The sequence below is a fragment of the Neophocaena asiaeorientalis genome, unplaced genomic scaffold (genome assembly GCF_003031525.2).
Source record: "Neophocaena asiaeorientalis asiaeorientalis breed wild unplaced genomic scaffold, Neophocaena_asiaeorientalis_V1.1 scaffold70, whole genome shotgun sequence".
Classification (NCBI taxonomy): Eukaryota; Metazoa; Chordata; class Mammalia; order Artiodactyla; family Phocoenidae; genus Neophocaena; species Neophocaena asiaeorientalis.
In genome coordinates this window covers 5497336-5523488 of record NW_020175410.1, presented here as the reverse complement: position 1 = coordinate 5523488, position 26153 = coordinate 5497336, and the positions used below count along the sequence as shown (strand labels likewise).

The 26153-nt window shown below is 39.4% G+C and overlaps 1 long non-coding RNA gene across 2 annotated transcripts in view; it reads left to right on the top strand.

Moving 5' to 3' along the window:
• The first annotated feature begins 1780 nt into the window (after positions 1-1780).
• The window catches only part of LOC112414531 (uncharacterized), a 57274-nt gene continuing 32901 nt past the window's right edge, over positions 1781-26153 (top strand). For both annotated transcript variants that reach the window (XR_003006171.1, XR_003006172.1), the window contains exon 1: positions 1781-1854. This is a non-coding gene — a long non-coding RNA (uncharacterized LOC112414531). The remainder of the gene's footprint in view (positions 1855-26153) is intronic.

Here is a 26153-nt window from a genome sequence, read left to right as displayed (position 1 = left end):
CTCCACCCATCCCCCAGACCAATACACTGGGACCACTTATGGGACCATCCAGGTGAGTATGCTTACTACTCCTGGTCCCATCAACTGAGACTCCTTAGGGCTGGGAGTTTACATAGAGAGTGTACACAAAATGATGGTTTATAAATCTCTGTTGGGGCAGAGAAACTACAAATGCTAGAAATTATAGATAATGAAGACGGTTTAGAGAAAATAAGAGCTCTGAAATAAACATTTTATTTATTTATGACTTATGAGTTCATACCTTACTTGAGACCACAAAACCTTGATGAGAATAGAAAGTGATTGATTTACAAACTTTTATTTTACCAAATAATTGGGGGGAGGCACATCTATCAGTAAAGCAAAAATAGTACAGCTGTGGTTTATTTCAAACCGTATTCACACTTGACTATTTTTAAAATCAGTATTTATTTGAGGAGAACTATTTCTATAGCATTTAGAACTGAATTCTTCTAAGATGCCGCTCCTTCCAGCTGAGATTCAGCAAGTGACTTTTATAGGTTTAATTTGTCCTGCAACTATTGACTGTGAGATTTAGAAAACGCTAAGTAAGCTGTGGGTTCACTGCAGACATTAATGCCTGTGTTCATCATACAAGATCTAAAACTGAATATAAAGTTCCCTGTCCCTTGTAAACAGATAAAGTAGCAAAGTGTGTTTTTTTCTGAAGCGCCCCTTCCCAGTCCTTGCTTCAATCTCCACCAACCTTCAGGCACCCAGTGTTCTCTGGCGCCCCCTTGTGACTGTCAGGAGATCCCAGAAAACTAGTTTTCAGAATCATTGTTGAAAATATTACATATTAGTTTCTTTCACTTTCGAAAGTTCTGTATTATTTCAAATTGCAGAAAAATAGAGGTTAAGAAACAGCCACTTACATATTCACCAGTTAGACTTAAGAAATATTAACATTTTACCATTTGCCTGAGACCTGTCTAGATTTACATACAGAGTAAAGCACATATCTTAAACATAAAGTTAAATCAGGTTTGGCAAATACATGTTTTCATGTAACCCACAATGCTACCAGGAAAGAGTGCTTTTCCATTACTCTAGCAAGCTCCCTTAGGCCCTCTTCCCAATTAACTACAATCCCAAACCCCCAGAGGCAATACTGATTTCTATCAGAATTATTGTCTTAGAATTTTATGTAAATGAAATCATACTGTTTGGATTCTTTGGCTTAGAATAATGTTTTTGTGATTCATCCACATTGCTGCCTGCATTAATAGATTATTGCTTTTTTAAAAAGTTTTAAGCAGCATTCTCTTACACAAATATACCAGGGTTTGTTTATCCTTTCTCCTATTGATGGACATTTGGGTTGTTTGTAGTTTTGGGCAGTTATGAATACAGCTACCGTGAACAGTCTTGTATAATTCTTTTTGAGGGCATATATTTTTGTTTCTCAGAGTAAACGCCTAGGGGAAGAATTGCCAGGTCATAGGGTACATGTATAACATTATAAGAAAGCGCAAACAGTTTTCGAAGTTCATGAACCACTGGGTGATCAAGCCACCGAGTTGGCTGTTCTCTTGCTCTCTATACATTCCCTGCTCCACCAGTGTCTGCTTCACCTACACCCTACTCGCATGACTGACCTAACTACAAACTTGCCTAACCTTTAAATCAGAACATCTCCACCTGTTAGCTGATCAAGGGGGTGGTGAGGGGCGTGCCCCTCTGCTAGTTTCCCTGGTAACCAATGAGCCAACCTGACACTAATTCCCCCTGTAAGTGGTAACCTCCCCCTCCCCGGGGAGCGTGGACTGCCGCCATGTTCTGCCTGCCCTCCGCGCGCAGTGGGGTGTTGCTTCAGGACGTTGCTTCAGAAATGTAAGTAAGGTCCCCCATGCATTAAACCGTTGATGTTTCTGTCGCCACTGACTCCCCGTTCTTTCTTCCGGCTTGAACCTGGGCAGGTACAGAGCTTGCAGGCAGGCCTGCTGGGTGCAACCCAGCAACCATTTTACAATCTAATCAACAGTGCATGTGAGTTCCAGTTGCTCTGCGTCCTCAACAATACTCGGGGCCATCAATTTTAAACAAATGTATAATTCTAGCCTTTTAGTGTATGTGTAATGGAATTTCACTGTGGTTTTAATTTGCATTTCCCTAATATGTTGAGTGCCTTTTCACGTGCTCATTGGCATTTTTATATCTTCTTTGTGAAGGTTTATCCCTGCCTATTGCCCATTTACTCTTATTTGGATTGCTTTCTTTTTCATATTGAATTATAGCAGTTATTTATATATTCTAGAAACCAGAATTGTGTGACATAAAGATCAGAAAAGAAGAAGTAAAACTGTCTCTTTCCAGAGAAGACGATAGTTTACATAGAAATTCTTATAGTAAGTTTTGAAATCATGAAGTGTGGGTCTTGAAATTTGTATTTTTCAGGATTGTTTTGATGATTCTAGTTTCTTTGCATTTCCATATAAGTTTTAGATTCAGCTTGTCAGTATCTTCAAGAAAGCCTGCTGGGACTTTAATTGATACCGCGTTGATCTTATAAATCTGTTGCAGGAGAGGGAAGTGTCAAGTCCTGGGACCCACAGGAGTCCTTAGGATGGACTGCCAAGTGAGGGTTCTTGGCTTTGGGCAGGGAAGAATTCAAGAGCTAGCCAGAGTTAAGGGAAAGCAAGTTTATTTAGAGGGATATATAGTCCATAGGCACAACGGGAAACCTCTCAGAAACTGAAAGTGGCCCCAGGGCATAGGGTCTTTAGTTTTTATTTCGTATGCTAACGAGTGGGAGGAATATTCTTGCTGTTGCAGGGAAAGGTGGGGATTTCTCAGGGACTAGGTCACTGCTCACGTTTTGGCCTTTTATGGTCTGTTTCAGAATTGTCATGGCATAAAGGGGAATGATATTTAGTATTACAATGAAGGTATGAGCTAAAGGTCAATGACCAAACTGTTCTCAAAGCCACCTTGGTTTCAGCTGGTTCCAGCTGGTTTTTATCACATTCCAACAGCTGAGCCCCTTCTTCACTATCTAGCCTTTGTGTCCTGCCCCTTTCCCTCCTGTCGCAAATCAATTTGGAGACAATTGAAATCTTAATAACTAATATTGATTTTTCCCAATACATAAACATAGTATATCTCTTCACATATTTTGAAATATTTAAAATTTCTCTCAGCAATATTTTGAAGTTTTCAGTGTAAAGATCTTGCACATCTTTCATTTCATTTATCCCTAAGTATTTTATTTTTTGATGCTATTATCAGTGATAGTTTTCTAAATTTTATTTTCCATCTGTTGCTTGTACACAGAAATACAATTAAATTTTATAATGAACCTTGTATTTTGTGATCTTTTAAATTCATCTATTAATTTTTGTTGTTGTTTTCCTAAATTCCCTGGGAATTTCTGTGTAAACAATTGTATCATCTGAAAGTAGAGACAGTTTTCCTTTTTGATCTTTATGTGTTTTATTTTTTCTGGCTGTATTGCAACATCCAGATTCAGTATAATGTTGAATAGAAGTGATGAACCCAGATATCCTTGCGTTGTACCTTATCTTAGGAGAAAACTAGTCACCATTAAGTATGATGTTAAATGTAGGCTTTTCATAGATGTTCTTTATCAGTTTGAGGAATTGTCCTTGTATTCTTGGTTTAATGAGAGTTTTTATCAACAACAGGTTTTGAATTTTAACATTTTTTCTGCATTTTTTGAGATGATCTTGTACATCTTCCTCTTTAGTTTAATTTGGTGAGTTATATTTATTAATTAACAAATATTATTAACCAACGTTACTTGTTTAACACCTTACATTCATGTGATAAACCTGATTTTTGTCATCATGTATTATCTCTTTAATGTATTTCTGGGTTTGATTTGCAAATTTTAAAAAGGGCATTTATATGTGTATCATGAGGGATATTGATATTGATCCTCAGCTTTCCTTACTTTCACTGTTATTCTCAGGTTTTCATATTAGTTTAAGCTGGTCTGGTAAAATTATTTGGATACTTCGTATCATTTTTTTTTTTCTGAAAGAGTTAGTGTAAGATTGGTACTATTAATATTTCTTCCTTGAATATTTAATAGCATTCACAGGTGAAGCCATCTCGGCCTGAAATTTTCTTTGTGGGAATGTTTTAAACTATAAAGTCAATTTACTTAATATATACGGGGAACATTTAGATTTCCTATTTCTTCTTCTGTCAGTTTTGATAATATTTGTCCTTCAAGGAATTTATTCATTTTGTCCAAGTTGTTGAATTTGTTGGTATAATGTTGTTCAATAATTGTTGTTCAATAATAATCAAGAGAATAATATCTCTTGATTATTCTTTTTTTTTTTTTGGTGAGAAATTATATCTCAATGTAGTTTTAACTTGCACTCCTCTTATTGTAAGCTAGATTGAGTTGTTTTCAGAGATTTGAGTGGCATTTCCATTTTTCTTTGACCTGTCTCTTCATTTCTTTTGTGCATTTCTCTATTTTTTTTCCCCCAACATTTAGAAGATCCTCATATACTAACCATAATAATCCTTTGTATTATAAGTTGCAAATATTTTTCTCATTTATCTTTTCAGTTTTAGTGGTTTTTGCCATGCAATTTGTACTTTAATGTCATGAAACACATACGTCTTTGTCCTTATTGGTTCTGAATTTTATTATTTATTTATTTATTTTAAAAATCTTTATTGGAATATAATTGCTTTACAATGGTGTGTTAGTTTCTGCTTTATAACAAAGTGAATCAGTTATACATATACATATGTTCCCATATTTCTTCCCTCTTCCGTCTCCCTCCCTCCCACCTTCCCTATCCCACCCCTCTAGGTGGTCACAAAGCACCGAGCTGATCTCCCTGTGCTATGCAGCTGCTTCCCACTAGCTATCTATTTTGCATTTGGTAGTGTGTATGTGTCCATGCCACTCTCTCACTTTGCCCCAGCTTACCCTTCCCCCTCCCCATATCCTCAAGTCCATTCTCTAGTAGGTCTGCATCTTTATTCCCGTCTTGCCCCTATGTTCTTCATGACCATTTTTTTTTTTTTTAGATTCTATATATATGTGTTAGCATACGGTATTTGTTTTTCTCTTTCTGACTTACTTCACCCTGTATGACAGTCTCTAGGTCCATCCACCTCACTACAAATAACTCAGTTTCGTTTCTTTTTATGGCTGAGTAATATTCCATTGTATATATGTGCCACATCTTCTTTATGGTTCTGGATTTTGAGTCATAGTTAGGAAATCAGAATTGTTTCAGATGGGAGTCATTGTGTGAGAAAACCTCTGAGGACCTTTGTGCCTGAGATGCTTTCTTATTTTTTATTACTCTCTCATATTAGAGTGAAAATTTGGCTGGATATGAAAGGCTAGGTTCAAATTTCTTTTACTTTGAAAAATTTGATTTGCTCATTTTGTGTCATTCAGGGTTGCTGAATTTGTTGGTATAATGTTGTTATAATATCCTCTTGATTATTTTAATGTCTAGAGGCTCTGTCATAGGTTTCCTCTTTCACCTGTGACATGGATAATTTATATTTTCCTTTAAAAAATTTTTCTTGATCATTTGGGCCAGTCTTTAATTAATTTTATTGATCTTTTAAAATAATTTGCTTTTGAATATACCGATTTCTCTCTGTTGCTTGTCTGTTTTCTATTACTGATATCTGCTCTATTTTTCTTTCTACTTGGTATTTAGTTTACTCTCTTTTATTCTTTTTAGCTTCTATGGTTGTAGTTCAGATCATTATTTATAACCTTTCTTATTTCCTAATATTAGCATTTACACCACAGTGTTTCCTCTAAAGCTCCACTTCAGCTGAGTTCCAAGAGTTTTGGTATGCTAAGTTAACTTTATTTCTTCCCCTGAGCTCTTTGGAGAGAGAGACCTTGCCTTATTTAGTATATCTCCAGCACCTACTGCAATGCTTGGTAAAGAATAATACTCAATAACTCTTACAATAAATAGTATCTTTCCTTACCAATTTTCTCTGCTCTCAGTACCCTTCTGATAGCTACTTTGTCAAGAGGTCCTCTTGTTCTCTGGTAGCATACAAAGTCCTCTCTGCACTAAGGGCCTGGGTTACTTCTAGCTCACATCCCCTCTCAGCTATTCAGGACATTCTTAGTCTTCATTTGCACTGTCAATCGTAACAGGTAAGATACCCAAGATCTTTTTATAATCAACAATGAAAAACCACTTTAAGGAAACATCCACAGCTACATAAATTAAAAATAAAAAGCAAAAACCAATATAAACAGATTTATCTCATGGGTGTTTTTCTCCTTCAAAACCTATGCCTTTTGTCCTTAATTCAAATTACTTATTACACAACCTTCTCATGATCTAGGCAATGTTTTGTCCACCGTGGTTAACGTGCTTATTTCCTTACTGCAAGAACACAACTTACCTCTCTGAAGAAGTGGAGGAGAGAAATACATTACTCTCCTTTGGGGTTCATCTGCATTAAGAACAATTGATGGAAACAAAGATTCATAATATTACCTATTATTTTGTATTAACATTTTCTAAAATCTCATGGTAACCTTCTTTTGCAGTCTGTTGCTTTAGACAAGCTCAATTTTATGCTGCCAAATTATGAACTATATAGAAGTGTGCATAGAACAGGTTCCTTATTTTCCAGATGTACATGATACATCTGTGGCTTCTTGAGCATCAACAAAGGCACCATGGCAGTTTTATTATGAAGACCCCAAACAGATCCTCTTGTTTTTCATTTAAATCAATTGCACATTTTCCAGTCAGAGCTGCTAGGCATAACAGCCTTGGCAAGTTTATCTTAAAAAAACCATTTAGAGTAATTTGTGATGGAGATTGGAGATGATTCAGTTGCCTGACAGCTGCTCTGTAGTCAATCACAATGACAGAAGTAAATGAATCCCCTGGCTTTCTCAAGAAACCTTTATGCAGACAGTCTTGTCAAAGAGAAATGTGATGGCTCTAATATTAAGTAGAAGGTTGAAGCAGATTTTCTTTAAGGTACGCAAAGCTATCCTGCATTTGACTGCCAGCCTCTCAGCGGCTCTTCTGGAAATAAATGCTGAATCATCTAGGTCTTAAAGGGATGAAATTTGGAGCATGTCTACACAAAAATTTGGGGGAAGGAAATACCAGTTATGATTGTGACTCATTAAAGAAGCTCTTGAAGTTTTATGTTCACACCATAATTTGTGGAAACGTGGGCAACTAGGTTTAAGATTGTTGAAGCCAATTGATTTTTATTGTATGAGCGAAAACATTTTGCAATGCAGTGGTTTTATCCCAGAGAACAAGAGGGAACTCAAGATATATGTTTCAGGCCGTCCTGACATGGAAGACAAGTTTTTGTTTTTTTGTTTTTTGTTTGTCTGGTGACTTTCCATTGTTCTGTGAAAACTTGACAAAAACTTTTTGGAGGTGGAAGAAATAATGCTAAGTTCTCCTCACTAAATATATCGAGTTCATAGATGCCACAGACATACTTCTTTTAAGATGATCCTTTTTTTTTCTTTTCCTGTGAGGCTTTATGTGAAGATAGAAGGAATTTCAGATTGAACGCTCCATGGTCTGAATTCCAGGGAAATAGCTCAATGAACTCCAAGCTGAAGTGTTTCTCCTTGTGATCCTAGTTAAAAATAGGGGATAACAGTTTAAATGCTTCACCCTGTAGGATGATGATAATAGCCTATGTTTGCAATTATCTCATTTTATCCTTGCCCCAACCTGTCAGGTAGGCAAGGCAGGGAGTAGTATTCCCAGTTTTATACAGGGGGATATGGTAAGGTGACTGGCTTAAAGTCATATGGCTAATAAGTGACAAAACCAGCACTCTCACCTAGACTCTGGTGCTTTACCTCTGTCAAACTGCAGGGATTTCTTTTATTTTCTCCTTTGCTTTCTTTTTTCCTTCTAGGAAACAAACAGCTCCAAATATTCACTGAAGATATTATAAAATGTCTGGACTAAAGATTCCTATGAGGAAATAACCGGGAATTGTTACGTTTCCAAAAATTGATCATAAACATAGTTACAACTATTTTTTTATGTCTGCACGTGAAAAGACTTGAGTTTAACAGGCTTCAAATCTGAGATCATCCAGCCAATTTTCTAAAAATGTGAGATATAAAAGTCAAGAGATTTGACAGTTCTTTTTTTTTTTTTTTTTTGCCGTACGCGGGCCTCTCACTGTTGTGGCCTCTCCTGTTGCGGAGCATAGGCTCCGGACGCGCAGGCCCAGCAGCCATGGCTCACGGGCCCAGCCGCTCCGCGGCATGTGGGATCTTCCCGGACCAGGGCACGAACCCGTGTCCCCTGCATCGGCAGGCGGACTCTCAACCACTGCACCACCAGAGAAGCCCTGACAGTTCTTTTTTTAAAAAAAATATTACAGTAGATTTTTCCATTTTGGATATATTGGTAACATCTGGGGAGCTACTTAATAAGAACATATTTTAAATATAAGGTGGGTGTGGTAGGCTGGATAATGGCTTCCCCAAAGATATCCAGGTCCTAACCCCTTGAATCTGTGAAGATATGGCTTTATGTGGAAAAGGGGATTTTGCAGGTGTGATTAAGTTAAGGATCTTGAGATGGGAAGTTTATCCTGGATTAACCGGGTTGGCCCAATATAAACACAAGGGTCCTTATAAGAGAGAGGTGGGAGGGTCAGAGTTAACAGTAGGAGATGTGAAGATGAAAGCAAAAGCTTGGAGTGACACGAGGTTGGAGTGAGCCAAGAAAGGAATGCAAGTGGCCTCTAGAGGTCGAAAGAGGTGAGAAAAGATTCTCCCCTGAAATCTCCAGAAGAAATGCAGACCTGCTAACATCTTGATTTTAGATTTCTGACCTCCAGTACTGTAAGAGAATAAGTTTGTGTTGTTCTAAGCCACTAAATCTGCGGTAATTGTTACTACAGATATAGGGAAGTAAAATAGTGGGAATTTTTCTTAGTTTTTTTTCCCCTTCAATTCAGAACATCTTACTCAAGTAGAGGTGTATCTATTTTACTAGATTAAAGGCAACATTCTCTTGCATTACATTGTTTTATGTAGATTTGTGATATCTTAATTACTGGCGAAGTTTTGTTTAATTGAACTGAATCTTTTCGAAGGAACATTTGATTTTTGTTGGAGAAAAGTAGGCTCCCTGAACAAACATTACTCAGACGTGGGCTTATTGTTTTTTTTTTTTAATGAAAATGGTTTATTACATTTTCTTGTTATGAAAATATTCTCCATGAACGTTTCAGGAAATAAAAAGGTATAAATAAGAAAATCAAAGTTGTCTGTAATCCTACCATATCTGGAAAATGCTCTGATGTCAAATACAGTCTAATCTTGTGGAGTTTCCCCTGAAAGCAGTGTGTTCTTCTCCAGTTGATTATCAGAGAATGAGGGCTCTGGAGGTGGGCTTTGGACCCGAGAATGAGCTTGCGAAATGAAAGAAGTAACACTGACAGTTATCAAGGGTCTGTGTGGTGTTTAGCCTGATAGAAATGCCTCAAGTTGTCCTAGAGCCATGGGCTAGGACAGGTGACTCTAGCAGGGAACCCAGAGGATACAGCTAGACTTAGGCCCTATGTGTATACGTAGAGCCATAAATCATGTTCCTCCTAAACACTTCCCTTTCCTCCCTTTGCCCCAGATCCTTCCATAGGGTCTTGGTGAAACTTATGGATTGGTCTCTTCTGCTGCAGAGAATTAATTGAAATTCTGCCTCTGGGGTGGAGTCACAGAGGTTAGCATAATCTCCTCTTCCCAGGAGCTTAGGTGTTACCAGCATTCAAAGAAGGAGTCACTTAGTGTTTGGTTGCTTCTCCTAACATCATGAAATGCTGTCTGGCTGCTGCAGAAGCACCAAGTCCCTTTACCAGTCAGGCACTGCTGCACTAGCTCTCACGACTCTCCTTGGAGTCACTTATCTGCCAGGGCAAGTGTCCAGAATCCTCCAGATATGAAGCACAGGAACCATTGCTTGTGTGATGTAACATTACCGAGGCAAATGCAGTAGGAGAATGACTGGTGCTACCTTGATTTCAGCACCCAAATTAGAGAACTGAATTATGTTCCCTTCTTCAGTTTCCTGTTGTGTGATGACATAAGCCTATCTCCTGCTTCAGACTCTTCAACCAAGAGACAGATGTAGAAGGGCGTCTGGACATGACTACCCTGATGTTGACCTTGTCTTCCATCTCATGGGTGAAGCAATGCAGGGGCAGTTCAGAGGTACTTCTCAGCCCCAGGTTCACATTGTCTAACCCAAAGTTGCAGCGGTCATAAGCTGAGGAGGCAGCAGCAAAGCAGTGTGATGAAGAAGCTGGAGCTAAAGAATGCAAGGGACCTGTTGCTAAAGCATGTGAGACAGCATCCTGGGGGCCTTAGAAGTAGCTGGAGTTCGTGGTGAGGGGGACTTGATTTCTGACACGTTAGTGGTAGCTCAGGCATGTTTATTTGGGCGTGGAAGGTAAAGTGATGGCATGCGGAAGTTGGAGAGCCTGCCTTTTACACTGGCAAGCTGTCGTCTACAAGAGCATCAATAGGAGATCCTTGTGTCATGTAGCGCTGTATGTTTAGAGGCAGCAAGAAAAACACCTGCTGGGCTGCCTTGTACAGCTGTGTAGGATTTGCTCTGAACAGTTCTGGTCTATGAGGTACATGATTTTCCCTGGAGTTTCACAGTGCAGCTGCCCTGCCATCTGATTTCTGTGTATTCAGGGATCTGAAGTTCAGTGGGTTGTCTGATATTATCTATCACATACTTGAGCATTAAAACCCTCAGGGGTTTGCCAGAGTCTTAAAAGACATTTGACGTCAATCTGTCTAAAGATGAGATGTCTATGGAAATGTGTGTGTGAGTGTGTCAGTGTGTGAATATGTGTGTGTTACAGCATGATCAACTTTGTTTCTTGGGATTCTAACGAAGTTATAATTGTAAATGTGTGTGTAATCTGCAAGACTTTCAATCCTGTTGCCTTTGGTAATAACCCGGCTCAGAAGTTAACATTAGGCAGTGCTAGATACAGCTCTTTGGGGGCATGGTTGTGATGAGATAAGTGGATATACGGCCCTAATTTTTCTGTAGAAAATTTAAAGCATAACATTAAAAAATTTCTTTTGGAAAACAGACGTTGGATTCATGGTAGTTAAAATTTCTGGCTGGAGATAACATCTTGCATTAGACACTTTGCACTCAACCATCGATTCAGAGAGGAACAACAGTACAGATAATCCCATATGTAAAATCATCCAAAACAGGCTTTATTTGATGTTGGAATGCAAAGTAGCAGCTTTGCCTGTAGTTGCTCTGAGAAAGCAAGCTAGCTCATTCAGAAGCAAGGGGGTGAAGACTTCTTGCAGGTGTGAAGATTTCTTGCAGGTGTTAGATATTACCTGATTTCCCATTCTTCTTCACGAAATGCCGTCTGTCATTTTGCTCCATGTTGAGTACGAGTGAAACCTACTCTTAGATGGATGAAGAGTGTTGTGCTGGTGAGAGAGGCCAGGCCACCAAGGCCAGTCTGGGCTTTAAGAATGGCCATTCTCTCTCAGCTTAGGTTGTTTCTACTTCAGGTTCAACCCCAAGCTGTGCAAAAGACTAGGTAAGGAAAAGAAAGAAGTGGACACAGCTCCTTGTTACCTCTCTGGTTCTTCAACAAAATCCACCTAAAGTTTGGTCGGTGTGACCCATGTGGAATCCTTTAGGTCAGGGCAGCTCTGGGCAGGAGCAGACTGCCATTATGCCGAAACCGCACAACTCAGATGGGATTTGAACTCAGCCAAAACTCAGATTGGGACTCAAACCCACACTTTTAATTGAAATCACACACCTGTTTTCAGATCTTAATGAAACCCAGGTTCTTTATGTCTCGTCATCACAGAAATAAATCAGTGAGAGACAAAGTGATAGGTAAGAATTGGATTTATTTAGAGATACACACATTCCAAAGACAGAATACAATCTGTCTCAAAAGGTGAGAACGGCCCTGAAATATGCGGTGGTTAGTTTTTATGGGCTGGGTAGTTTCATAGGCTAACAAGTGGGAGGATTATTCCAACTTCTTTGGAGAAGGGGCGGGGATTTCCAGGATTTGGGCCACCACCCACTTTTTGGCCTTTGATGGAACTGTCATGGCACCTGTGGGTGTGTTACTTAGCATATGCTAATGTATTACAGTGAGTGTATAATGAGGCTCAAGGTCTACTGGAGGTCGAATCGTCTGCCATCTTGGGCCTAGTTGGTTCTAACAAGTTTATGCTATGTCCTCAACGGCTATGTCATTCTTTTAAAGGTTGTGCCCTGCCCCCTTCCCTCCTGTTTCAATATCACTGGGCTGAGAATATGCCACATTGGCATTTATCGGCTACCTACTACCATATAAGGGATTCCTAGCTGGGCACTAGTCCTATGTTCTTATCCTTACTGACTACACCTGCCCAAAAGGTCATTCCAGAGGTTTTGTTTCTGTCTTTCGGGGCACAGGATTCACTTGGCAGTCTCCACTACCTCGTTTTGAGCTCTGGCTAACAGGAGCGAGGGTCAGGCTGTGGTTATCCCCTGTCTTTCTGAGGCATGGCTGACCAACCTGAGACTATATTTGCCAGCCTCCTTTGCAGCTGGGTGTAGTTAGGTGAGCTAATTCTCACTGATTATATATGAGTGATACTAAGAGTACAAGTGGTACGAGAACCTGAATCCTTGATGATGTAACAGAGCCGGGGATCCAATCAGTCCTGCAGTGGTTGGTTGTGGTCTCCTGCTGTGTAAGATGATTACACATGGCCTCACTGATTCAGCACTTTGAGTCGGGGTTCTTGCAGCTGAAAGCATGCAAATGAATACTGAGGAGGCCAACTAGTCCATCTCTGGGCTTCTTGTCAGCGTTTCGTCCAGAGCAAACACGACTGATTTAGACCTTTTCAGAATTTACAGGCTTAACTCTTCTGCCAAGTGTGTTTTAAATTTAGCCCGTCTCCTTCCTGCTGTTGTTTAAGCACATGATTTATTGTCCTGTCAGTAGAGAAAAACTCTAGGTGATATACTGAGTGTTATTTTGTGAATCTTCCCAGCTACTTCTATTCCAGTATTAATTAATCTCTAGAACTTTAAAACTTTCTTGATAGATCTTATTTTATAACCCTTTAAATTGAATCCAAAGCAACTAATTATATTCTAGTCCAATTGATCTCTTTTTTTTTCTTTCTTCAATTATACTTTAAAACTTTTACGCTTCAAAAACTTGGGAGTGAATAATTGTTCTAACACGACTTCCAAACTCCACAATTGCCCTAAGTTAGGAAAGGCCTGTAAACAATTAATAAACAGAAACCTCAATTAAATAGAGTTGGAAGACCAGAAAGGGAGGTCTCAAGCCCTGAGACAATAGCAAAGCTGATGAGAAGAAAGACCTGCTTTTTTTCCTGGCAGGGACTCAGCCAGTGAAAAGCTTTGGACTCTTTCTTTACTATAGCCCTCGAACTTCCTTCTCCCCCTCGATAAAAACGCTCCTCTTCCCTTGCTCTGTGGGGACTTGCATGTGCCTTGCCATGGTTGGAAACCCTGAATTTCAATTCTCTCCTGATCCTGAATAAACCCATCATTGCTAGAGGAATAGCTGGCAGTCTATTTGTTTTAGGTCAACAGGCCCTTTCAGCTTTCAAAAGCAATCCTTTGGAGGGCCTCCGGCTTCTACCTGCTCCCTGGTGGCAAAGCCAGTGTCACATGTTTTAGGTTTTCATAACTTCCAGGGACCAAATTCTGTTATCTACTTCTGAGTAACAAATCATACACAAATTAGTGGCCTAAAATAACAGTAATATATTCGGCTCACAAACCTGTGATGTGGGCTTAGTTTGGTGGGGTTAGCTCATCTCTGCAGAGTAATGACAGGTGAGGTTTCCTTTAAGATAACTCACTCATCTTGTCTGTTATATTGGTGCTGGCTAATGGCTAGGGGTCCAACCAGTGTTGGTTGGAGACTTGATACCTTTCTAGAGTGGCCACTCCATGGAGCTAATTGAGCTCTTTCACAGCATGGTGGCTGGGTTCCAAGAACAAATGTTCTAAGAGAGGGGAAGAGGAAGCTATCAGTCTTAAGCACAGCATCATTTCTACAATATTTTGTTGATCAAGCAGTCACAACGTCTGCCCAGTTCAAAACAGTGAAATGTAGCAGAGGTAACAAAGAACTTGCAGCCATATTTACCAAGTAGAAGATACTAATTTTATCCAGATTTTAAAAACCAAGAAAAATGGAAACACATAAAAGTTAATTAATTTCCTCAAGGTCACACAGCTTGAAAGCATAGAGCTGAGATTTTAATCTAGGTGGTATTGTTACAGACTCCTAGTTCTTTACAAGTACACCTTTATGAGAAAATTTGACAAAGGCAAACTTCTTATAACTGCTCACTATGGTTTAATATTAAGTCTGCCAATCAAGGCCTAAAGAAAACCAAGTCTTAAAATACATAAGTATAGGAAGCACTCCGGTTGATCAGTGAAGCCTAACTTTTAGTTCAGTGTGGTGATGTAACAAATTTTAACAATTATTAAACAAATTTAAAAAAATTTTATTTTTTATAATTTTTATTGGAGTATTGTTGATTTACAATGTTATGTTAGTTTCAGGTGTACAGCAAAGTAAATCAGTTATACATATACATATATCCACTGTTTTTTAAGATTTTTTTTCCCATATAGGGCATTACAGAGTATTGAGTAGACTTCCCTGTGCTATACAGTAGGTCCTTGTTGGTTATCTATTTTATATATAGTAGTGTGTGTATGTCAATCCCAATCTCTCAATTTTCCCCTCCCCCAACTTACCCCCTGGTAACCCAGATTTGTTTTCTACATCTGTAACTGTATTTTTGTTTTGTAGATAAGTTCGTTTGTACCCTTTTTCTTTTGGATTCTACATGTAAGTGATATCATACGATATTTGTCTTTCTCTGTCTGACTTCACTCAGTATGACAGACTCTAGGTCCATCCATGTTGTTGCGAAAGGCATCATTTTGTTCTTTTGTTATGACGGAGTAATATTCCATCATATGTATGTAGCACATCTTTATCCATTCCTCTGTTGATGGGCATTTAGGTTGCTTCCATGTCCTGGCTATTGTAAATAGTGCTGCAGTGAACATTGGGGTTCATGTATCTTTTCAAATTATGGTTTTCTCTGGATATATGCCCAGGAGTGGGATTGCTGGATCATATGGTAGCTCTATTCTTAGTTTTTTTAAGGAACTTCCATACTGTTCTCAATTGTGGCTGCACCAATTTACATTTCCACTAACAGTGTAGGAGGGTTCCCTTCTCTCCACACCCTCTCCAGCATTTGTTTGTAGATTTTTTGATGATGACCATTCTGACCATTGTGAGGTGATACCTCATTACAGTTTGATTTGCATTTCTCTAATAATTAGTGATGTTGAGCATTTTTGTATGTGCTTTTTGGCCATCTGTATGTCATCTTTGGAGAAATGTCTATAGATCTTTTGCCCATTTTTTGGTTGGGTTATTTGTTTTTTTTAATATCTATCTATTTATTTTGGTTATGCTGGATCTTCATTATGGCATGCAGGATCTTCGTTGTGGCATGCGGGATCTTTAGCTGCGGCATGTGGGCTTCTTAGTTGTGGCATGCATGTGGGATCTAGTTCCCCCACCAGGGATCAAAGCCAGTCCCCCTGCATTGGGAGTGTGGAGTCTTACCCACTGGACCACCAGGGACGTTCCGGTTGTTTGTATTTTGATATTGAGCTGCATGAGCTCTTTGTATATTTTGGAAATTAATCTCTTGTTGGTTGCTTTGTTTGCAAATATTTTCTCCCATTCTGAGGGTTGTCTTTTCATTTTGTTCATGGTTTCCTTTGCTGTGCAAAGGCTTTTTAGTTAGGTCCCATTTGTTTGTTTTTGTTTTTATTTTCATTATTCTAGGAGGTGGATTGAAAAAGATCTTGCTGTGATTTATGTCACAGAGTGTTCTGCCTATGTTTTCCTCCATGAGTTTCATAGGATCCAGCCTTACATTTAGGTCTTTAATCCATTTTGAGTTTATTTTTGTGTATGGTGTTAGGGAGTGTTCTAATTTCATTCATTTACAGGCAGCTGTCCAGTTTGCCCAGCACCACTGATTAAAGAGACTGTCTTTTCTCCTTCGTATATTCTTGCCTCCTTTGTCATAGATTAGGTGACCATAGGTACGTGGGTTCATCTCTGGGCTTTCTATTCCTGTTCCATTGATCTATATTTCTGTTTTTGTGCCAGTACTGTGCTCTTTTGATTACTGTAGCTTTGATTACTGTTTTGGTTCCTCCAACTGTGTTTTTCTTTCTCAAGCTTGCCTTATCTATTCAGGATCAAATTGTAAAGTTGTTTGTTCTAATTCTGCGAAAAATGCCATTGTTAATTTCATGGGGATTGCATTGAATCTGTAGATTGCTTTGGGTAGTAGAGTAATTTTCACAATATTGATTCTTCCAATCCAAGAACATGGTATGTCTCACTATTTGTGTCATCTTTGATTTCTTTGGTCAGTGTCTTATAGTTTTCTGAGTACAGGTCTTTTACTTCCTTAGGCAGGTTTATTCCTAGGTATTTCATTCTTTTTGAAGTGATGGTAAATGGGATTGTTTCCTTAATTTCTCTTTCTGATCTTTCATTGTTAGTGTATAGCAATGCCAGAGATTTCTGTGTATTAATTTTGTATCCTGAAACCTTACCTGATTCACTGATGAGCTCGAGTAGTTTTCTGGTAGCATCTTTAGGATTTTCTATGTATAGTATCATGTCATCTCCAAAGAGTGACAGTTTTACTTCTTTTCCAATTTGGATTCCTTTTATTTCTTTCTCTTCTCTGATTGCCATGGCTAGGACTTTCAAAACTGTGTTGGATAAAAGTGGCAAGAGTGGACATCCTTGTCTTGTTCTTGATCTTAGAGAAAATGCCTTCAGTTTTTCACCATTGAGAATGGAGAATGATTTTTGCTGTGGGTTTGTCATATATGGTCTTTATTATGTTGAGGTAGGTTCCCTCTATATGTTTGTGGTCTCCTTTCCACAGGCTGCAGGACTCTAGTTGCTCTTGCTTCTGGTGTCTGCCCCCTGGTGGGTGAAGTTGGTCTGGAGGCTTATGTCATTATCCCCTTGATAAGGAGTTTGACTGGTCTTGTGGTAACCAGAACCTGCCCTGGATATTGAGTGGGGCCTCCCCTTTGCTCTGTGGTTGTCACTGTCCTGTCAGGGGCAGGACCTGCTCCCTAGTTGTTGGAGTAGAGGCCCCCAGATCTGTTTCTTAGCTGTGTTTCTGATCTGCAGTGGGAGGCAGGCAGGATTGGGGCATTTCCACTGGGAGGGAAGCCACTGAGTATTCCTCCTCTGGAGCTGTTCACCTGTGAATGTGCTCTGTCGTGTCCCCTTTCACCCATTGTGTGGGCTTGCAAAGTACACTGTTGTTGGAACTGCTCTCCGTCCCACCTTAACTGTGGGTATCCTGGCAATTGGCCTTGGTCACTCTTAGGCATTGTTTTCACCGGGCCACTGGTGCAGATCCACTGAGATCAGGTCCCAGGACTGCAGTAGTTGTGCACCTGGACCCGCTGTGGGAGCTATGGAAGCAGCTCAGACTCTGGTCTGTCCCAACTCCTGTGTGTACGCACCCACATAGCCCACATCTGCTAAAGCCAGACCCTTCTCAGCTGCAGGAGCACTTGTTATCTGTTCTGATGTTCCGCAGGTGCTGAATTTAGGAAGCCATCAGCGGAAGTGTAACTCCATGGTTCATGCAACGAGGAGGAGATTTCAGCTCTTCCTTAGTCACACAGCCCCTGGGGCTCAGCTATGGTTTCATCCCCCGCTCTGCATGTGTTCCTCCTACCAGAGTCTGTTCCAGAGGTTGCTGGAGCATGCGATCCCATCAGGAGAGAGGGGGCTAAGGTGGTGATCAGGCCGCCCAGGAGGTAGGGTGCTGTGTGGCAATCCAGATGCATGAGCCCATCAGGCAGGAAGGAGCCGAGGCGGAGACTGGGGTGCGTGGTCTGCCCAGGTGAGGAGGGCGCTGGGGTAGCAATTGGAATGCACGATCCCGTCAGGCAGGAGGGAGCCGAGACAGCGAGTAGTTTGCCCAGGCCGGGGTGGGGGATGGAGGAGGCAATGGTGGGGGCGTTCGAGCCGGCTCTGGAGGGGGCCCTCCCTAGTGCCCGTGGAGGCGGGGGCCAGCGCGTGAGGAGAGAGGCTGAAATGGCGGCCCTGCCCTCTGCGCGTCACTCAACAATGGCACTTCGCTTCTGTGGTGGCCAGGGCTTCCTCCACGAGCATTCTGGGTTGTGGAGCTCCCCCCAGGCTGTCTCCTCACAGCCAACAGCAGTCCGCTCTCTGGGTCTGCTCTCCAAACTCCACATTCCCCCGTGTGCACTGGTGGACACCCGCCTCAGCCTGGGCTGTGGCATGGACCATCCCTGTAGGTCTCACTCTGTCCTGCCTGCCACAGGCTGGTTGCTGGGCTCTCCTCTAAGGCCCCGAGGCTCCCCTTCTGTACCAGCTGACCTCCTCCCTAGCGAGGGGGCTTCCCCAGATGCAGGAACCTCTCCTCACCTTAACCTCCCTGCCAGGGGTGCAGGTCCTGTCCCACTTCTCCTCTTCCTTTCTTCTTCCTTTTGTTCTGCCCAGTTATGTGGGGATCTTTCATGTCCTTTTAGGTGTCCAAGGTCCTCTGCTAGTGTTCAACAGGTGCTCTGTGAGAATTGTTCCATTTTTAGATGTATTCTTGGTGCCTTTGTGGGGAGAGATGAACTCCACGTTCTCCCATTCCCTCGCCATCTTGAGTATCATCTAAACAAATTTTAAGTTTTTTTTTTTTTGCGGTACGCGGGCCTGTCTCTGTTGTGGCCTCTCCCGTTGCGGAGCACAGGCTCCGGACGTGCAGGCTCAGCGGCCATGGCTCACGGGCCCAGCCGCTCCGTGGCATGTGGGATCCTCCCGGACCGGGGCACGAACCCATGTCCCCTGCATCGGCAGGCGGACTCTCAACCACTGCGCCACCAGGGAAGCCCCAAATTTTAAGTTTTAATAAAATTTCAATTTTAAATTCCCATTTTTATTTTGTTTGAACTTGGTAAGAGGGGAAATCTGGTAAGAGGGAAAAAAAAGTAAACTTTTCAATCAATGTAATTTCCCACAGGCCGTTCTGCCAGGTTAGCCAGTACTGAAGCCAGTTTACCATGGACATTTTCTAATTTAGCAGAATCAATGTGTAGACCAATTAAACAGATTAAGATACCAAATACTTTTCTTTCAATTAAAAAATCCAAGAGAGAATTTGCATGAATAAGAAAAATGATAGGCAAAGCCTCTGACGGAAGAAAAGAGAAAAATTGTAAGAATTTCTAAGCAGTTGAATGAAACAGGATGCTTTTGGAGGTACAATCTGGTGGTCCTGAGAAGGATAAAAGAGAACGGGAAGAACTGAAGTGATTGCCAGAGAAAAATAGAGAAGGGAAGCAATAAAGTGTCCTAGGTTAGAAGGCTCCAGTTTTTAACATGAATTCTCCTGGAAAGTATATATATATATGTATGTATGCATTTATTATTTTATTGTACATTCAAGATGATAAATAATTTTGAGTTTAACAATGTGGTAAATATTAAAAGACGGAGGTCCACTTGTATTGTCTTCCAAACGTATTTATTAAATATGCTATTTATTAAATAACTTATCATTTTCTTATGTAATTGAACTACCACAAGGATCATCTATTCTCATGTATACTGGATGCTGTTTCTGGACTCTATTTCGCTCCACTGGTCTATTTGTATTTGTCTTATACAAATACAATGTTTAATTAATTATAATATTTTCAAATATGTGGTATATCATTGTGGTCCTTTTCTTGGCTACTCTTTGGAAATAGTAATTTTTAAAAAAAAATACTAACTTGAAGATTATTTTTTCCAATTAGAAAAAGCTATTGAGTTTCTGATTAGAATTTCATTAAACATATATTAATTCAGGAAAAAAATTTAAATTAACTTTTCATTCTATCCAGTTTAAAATATGATCTGATCTGGTAATTTAAATTGTTTTCAGTTTTTTTGTTTTTTCATTAAAAAAGTTCAATCTGTAGTCTATTTCTCTTCCTACTTCTTTTAAAATGATGGTATGCTGCTCTACAGGCATACTGAGTCTGTCCTCTCCGGAGTCTCCCCAGGAGTAGCACAAATGCCTCGTTAGTATTTTGAACACCTAGAGGAGAGCTGTTCATCTGACAGCTTATGCTTATCACTGTTCATCTCCTTTCACTATGGTTGGGCATGCCATAGGCCTTTTTTTTTTTCATTTTAATTTTATTTATTGTTTTATAAAGCAGGGTCTTATTAGTTATCTGTTTCAAACATATTAGTGTATATATGTCAATCCCAGTCTCCATCACTACCCACCCGCCCCGCTTCCCTCCCTTGGTGTCCATACATTTGTTCTCTACATCTGTGTCTGTATTTCTGCCTTGCAAACCGGTTCGTCTGTACCATTTTTCTAGATTCCACATATATGTGTTAATATACGATATTTGTTTTCCTCTTTCTGACTTACTTCACTCTGTATGACAGTCTCTAGGTCCATCCACGTCTCTACAAATGACCCAATTCCGTTCCTTTTTATGGCTAATATTCCATTGTATATATGTACCACATCTTCTTTATCCAATCGTCTGTCGATGGGCATTTAGATTGCTTCCATGACCTGGCTATTGTAAAGAGTGCTGAAATGAACATTGGGATGCATGTGTCTTTTTGAATTATGGTTTCCTCTGGGTATATGCCCAGTAGTGGGATTGCTAGGTCATATGGTAATTCTATTTTTAGTTTTTTAAGGAACCTCCATACTTTTCTACATAGTGGCTGTATCAATTAACATTCCCACCAACAGTGCAAGAGGGTTCCCTTTTGTCCATGCCCTCTCCAGCATTTGCTGTTTGTAGATTTCCTGATGATCACCATTTTAGCCAGTGTGAGGTGATACCTCATTGTAGTTTTGATTTGCATTTCTCTAATGATTAGTGATGTTGAGCATCCTTTCATGTGTTTGTTGGCAATCTGTATATCTTCTTTAGAGAAATGTCTATTTAGCTTTTCTGCCCATTTTTGGATTAGGTTGTTTGTTTTTTTAATATTGAGCTGCATGAGCTGTTTATATATTTTGGAGATCAATCCTTTGTCCTTTGATTTGTTTGCAAATATTTTCTTCCATTCTGATGCTTTTCTTTTCATCTTGTTTATAGATTCCTGTACTATGCAAAAGCTTTGTTTCATTAGGTCCCATTTGTTTATTTTTGTGTTTATTTCCATTACTCTAGGAGGTGGGTCAAAAAAGATCTTGCTGTGATTTATGTCAAAGAATGTTCTTTCTATGTTTTCCTCTAAGAGTTTTATAGCGTCCCATCTTACATTGAGGTCTTTAATCCATTTTGAGTTTATTTTTATGTACGGTGTTAGGGAGTGTTCTAATTTCATTCTTTTACATGTAGCTGTCCAGTTTTACCAGCACCCCGTATTGAAGAGGCTGTCTTTTCTCCATTGTATATCCTTGCTTCCTTTGTCATAGATTAGTGGATTAATAACCGGTGTCCCCTGCATTGGCAGGCGGACTCTCAACCACTGCGCCACCAGGGAAGCCCCCAGTTCTGTTTTTTTCCCTCAAGATTGCTTTGGCTGTTCGGGGTCTTCTGTGGCACCATACAAATGTTAAGATTGTTTTGTTCTTGTTCTGTAAAAAATGCCATTGGTAATTTGATAGGGATTGCATTGAATCTGTAGATTGCTTTGGGTAGTATAGTCATTTTCACAATACTGATTCTTCCAATCCAAGGACATGGTATATCTTTCCATCTGTTTGTGTCATCTTTGATTTCTTTCATCAGTGTCTTATAGTTCTCTGAGTACAGATCTTTTACCTCCATAGGTAGGTTTATTCCTAGGTATTTTATTATTTTTGTTGCAGTGGTGAATGGGATTGTTTCCTTAATTTCTCTTTCTGATCTTTCATTGTTAGTATATAGGAATGCCAGAGACTTCTGTGCATTAATTTTGTAACCTGCAACTTTACCAAATTAATTGATTAGCTCTAGTAGTTTTCTGGTGGCATCTTCAGGGTTTTCTATGTATAGTATCATGTTATCTGCAAACAGTAACAGTTTTACTTCTTTTCCAATTTGTTTATTTTTTTTTTCTTCTCTGATTGTCATGGCTAGGACTTCCAAAACTCTGTTGAATAATACTGGCGAGAGTGGACATCCTTGTCTTGTTCCTGATCTTAGCGGAAAAGCTTTCAGTTTTTCACCATTGAGAATGATTTACTGTGGGTTTGTCGTATGTGGCGTTTATTATGTTGAGGTAGGTTCTCTCTATTTCCACTTTCTGGAGAGTTTTTATCATAAAAGGGTGTTGAATTTTGTCAAAAGCTTTTTCTGCATCTGTTGAGATGATCATATGGTTTTTACTCTTCAGTTTGTTTATGTGGTGTATCACATTGATTGATTTGCATATATTGAAGGATCCTTGCATTCCTGGGATAAATCCCACTTGTTCATGGTGTATGATCCTTTTAATGTGTTGTTGGATTCTGTTTGCTAGTATTTTATGAGAATTATTTCGTCTGTATTTATCAGTAATATTGGTCTGTAATTTTCTTTTTGTGTAGTATCTTTGTCTGGTTTTGGTATCAGGGTGATGGTGGCCTCATAGAATGAGTTTGGGAGTGTTCCTTCTTCAGTGTTTTGGAAGAGTTTGAGAAGGATGGGTGTTAGCTCTTCTCCAAATGTTTGACAGAATTCACCTGTGAAGCCAGCTGGTCTTGGATTTTGTTGAAAGATTTTTAATCACAGTTTCAATTTAATTACCTGTGATTGGTCTGTTCGTATTTTCTATTTCTTCCTGGTTCAGTCTCAGAAGGTTATACGTTTCTAAGAATTTGTCCATTTCTTCCAGGTTGTCCATTTTATTGGCATAGAGTTGCTTGTAGTAGTCTCTTATGCTTTGTCTTTCTGTGGTGTCTGTTGTAACTTCTCCTTTTTATTGATTTGAGTCCTCTCCCTCTTTTTCTTGATGAATCTGGCTAAAGGTTTATCAGTTTTGCTTATCTTCTCAAAGAACCAGCTTTTAATTTTATTGATCTTTGCTGTTGTTTTCTTTGTTTCTATTTCATTTATTTCTGCTCTTATCTTTATGATTTCTTTCCTTCTACTAACTTTGGGTTTTGTTTGGTCTTTCTCTAGTTGCTTTAGGTGTAAGTTTAGGTTGTTTATTTGAGATTTTTCTTGTTTCTTGAGGTAGGATTGTATTGCTATAAACTTCCCTATTAGAACTGATTTTGCTGCATCCTATAGCTTTTGGGTTGTTGTGTTTTCATTGTCATTTGTCTGTAGGTATTTTTTGATTTCCTCTTTGATTTCTTCAGTGATCTCTTGGTTAATTAGTAATGTATTGTTTAGCTTCCATGTGTTTGTGTTTTTTTTCCCTGTAATCTATTTCTAATCTCATAGTGTTGTGGTCAGAAAAGATGCTCGATATGATTTCAGTTTTCTTAAATTTACTGAGGCTTGATTTGTGACCCAAGATCTGATCTATCCTGGAGAATGTTTTGTCTGTACTTGAGAAGAAAGTGTGATCTGCTGTTTTTCGATGGAATGTCCTATAGATATCAATTAAGTCTATCCGGTCTGTTGTCATTTATAGCTTGTGTTTCCTTATTAATTTTCTGTCTGGATGATCTGTCCATTGGTGTAAGTGAGGTGTTAAAGTCCCCCAGTATTATTGTATTACCGTCAATTTCCTCTCTTATAGCTGTTACAGCATTTGCCTTATGTATTGAGGTACACCTATGTTGGGTGCATATATATTTATAATTGTTATATCTTCCTCTTGGATTGATCCCTTGATCACTACATTAGTAGTGTCCTTCCTTGTCTCTTGTAACATTCTTTAGTTTAAAGTTTATTTTATCTGATATGAGTATTGCTACTCCAGCTTTCTTTTGATTTCCATTTGCATGGAATATCTTTTTCCATCCCCTCATTTTCAGTCTGTATGTGTTCCTAGGTCTGAAGTGGGTCTCTTGTAGACAGCATATATGTGGTCTTGTTTTTGTATCCATTCGTCAAGCCTGTGTCTTTTGGTTGGAGCATTTAATCCATTCACGTTTAAGGTAATTATCTCTATGTATGTTCCTATTACCATTTTCTTAATTGTTTTGGGTTTGTTTTTGTAGGTCCTTTTCTTCTCTTGTGTTTCCCACTTAGAGAGTTTCCTTTAACATTTGTTGTAGAGCTAGTTTGGTGGTGCTGAATTCTCTTAGCCTTTGCTTGTCTGTAGAGCTTTTGATTTCTCCATTGAATCTGAATGAGATCCTTGCTGGGTAGAGTAATCTTGGTTGTAGGTTCTTCCCTTTCATCATTTTAAATATATCGTGCCACTCCCTTCTGGTCTCAGAGTTTCTGCTGAGAAATCAGCTGTTAAGTTTATGGGAGTTCCCTTTTATGTTGTCATTTTTCCCTTTTTGCTTTTAATAATTTTTCTTTGTCTTTAATTTTTGTCAGTTTGATTACTATGTGTCTCAGCGTGCTTCTCCTTGGGTTTATCCTGCCTGAGACTCTCTGTGCTTCATGGACTTAGCTGGCTATTTCCTTTCCCATGTTAGGGAAATTTTCAACTATGATCTCTTCAAATATATTCTCAGGTCCTTTCTCTCTCTCTCTTCTCCTTCTGGGACCCCTGCAATGTGAATGTTGGTGCATGTAATGTTGACCCAGAGGTCTCTTAGTCTATCTTCATTTCTTTTCATTCCTTTTTCTTTATTCTGTTCCATGACAGTGAATTCCACCATTCTGTTTTCCAGGTCACTTATCCGTTCTTCTGCCTCAGTTATTCTGCTGTTGATTCCTTCTAGTGTACTTTTCATTTCTGTTATTGTATTGTTCATCTCTGTTTGTTTGTTCTTTAATTCTTCTAGGTCTTTGTTAAACATTTCTTGCATCTTCTGAATCTTTGTCTGTATTCTTTTTCCGAGGTCCTGGATCATCTTCACTATCATTATTCTGAATTATTTTTCTGGAAGGTTGCCTATCTCCACTTCATTTAGTTGTTTTTCTGGGGTTTTATCTTGTTTCTTCATGTGATACGTAGTCCTTTGCTTTTTCATTTTGTGTATCTTTCTGTGAATGTGGTTTTTGTTCCACAGGCTGCAGGATTGTAGTTCTTCTTGCTTCTGCTATCTGCCCTCTGGTGGATGAGGCTATCTTAGAGGCTTGTGCAAGCTTCCCGATGGAAGGGACTGGTAGTGGGTAGAGCTGGGTGTTGCTCTGGTGAGCAGAGCTCAGTAAAATTTTAATCTGCTTGTCTGCTGATGGGTGGGGCTGAATTCCCTCTCTGTTGGTTGTTTGGCCTGAAGTGACCCAGCAGTGGAACTTACAGTCTCTTTGGTGGGACTAATGGGAGACTCTGGGAGGACTCACTCCAAGGAGTACTTCACAGAACTTCTGCTGCCAGTGTCCTTGTCCCTGCGTTGAGCTTCTCCTTTGTCTGTGGATGTGGGGTATCCCCTATGGTGAGTTCCAGTGTCTTCCTGTCGATCGCCATAGGCCTTTTAAGGGCTGTTTCACAGATAAAGAAAACCTAGCAGAGGCTCTGAAGTAACCCCACAAATCCATGAAGTGACCAAATTTTTAAAACTGGGTGTTCTCCTCCTTTGTAGACTGTCTTTGGGAGTCTAGAATGAGGTGAGGGGTGGAAGTATTATTTCTTTATTCCACTTGCTGTTGAATTGGTGGCTTGGACATCCTTTGGAGTATTCCTAACTAAAGGATAGGAGTGGTAGGGGTCCTCAGGCAACAATCAGAAGAAGAGAACTGTCATTATTTTTTCAGGTCATGATAATAGGGAACATGATTGGTACATGGAAAAGGTCTTGGTATTTTCTTCACTTTGAGCAAATATCAATTTTAATTGACCTAAGTTAATTTAATCGTGCTGTTTTATTACTTTCCCTACTAATTTGCTTGAACTGGAAAAAAATTGCAAGTTTAAAAAATTATTTTGATAATCCCTGTTTCCTTTACAAGGAATGAAAATTTCAGCAATTTCCTTTATTTTTTTTTTTTTTTTTTTTTTTTTTTTTT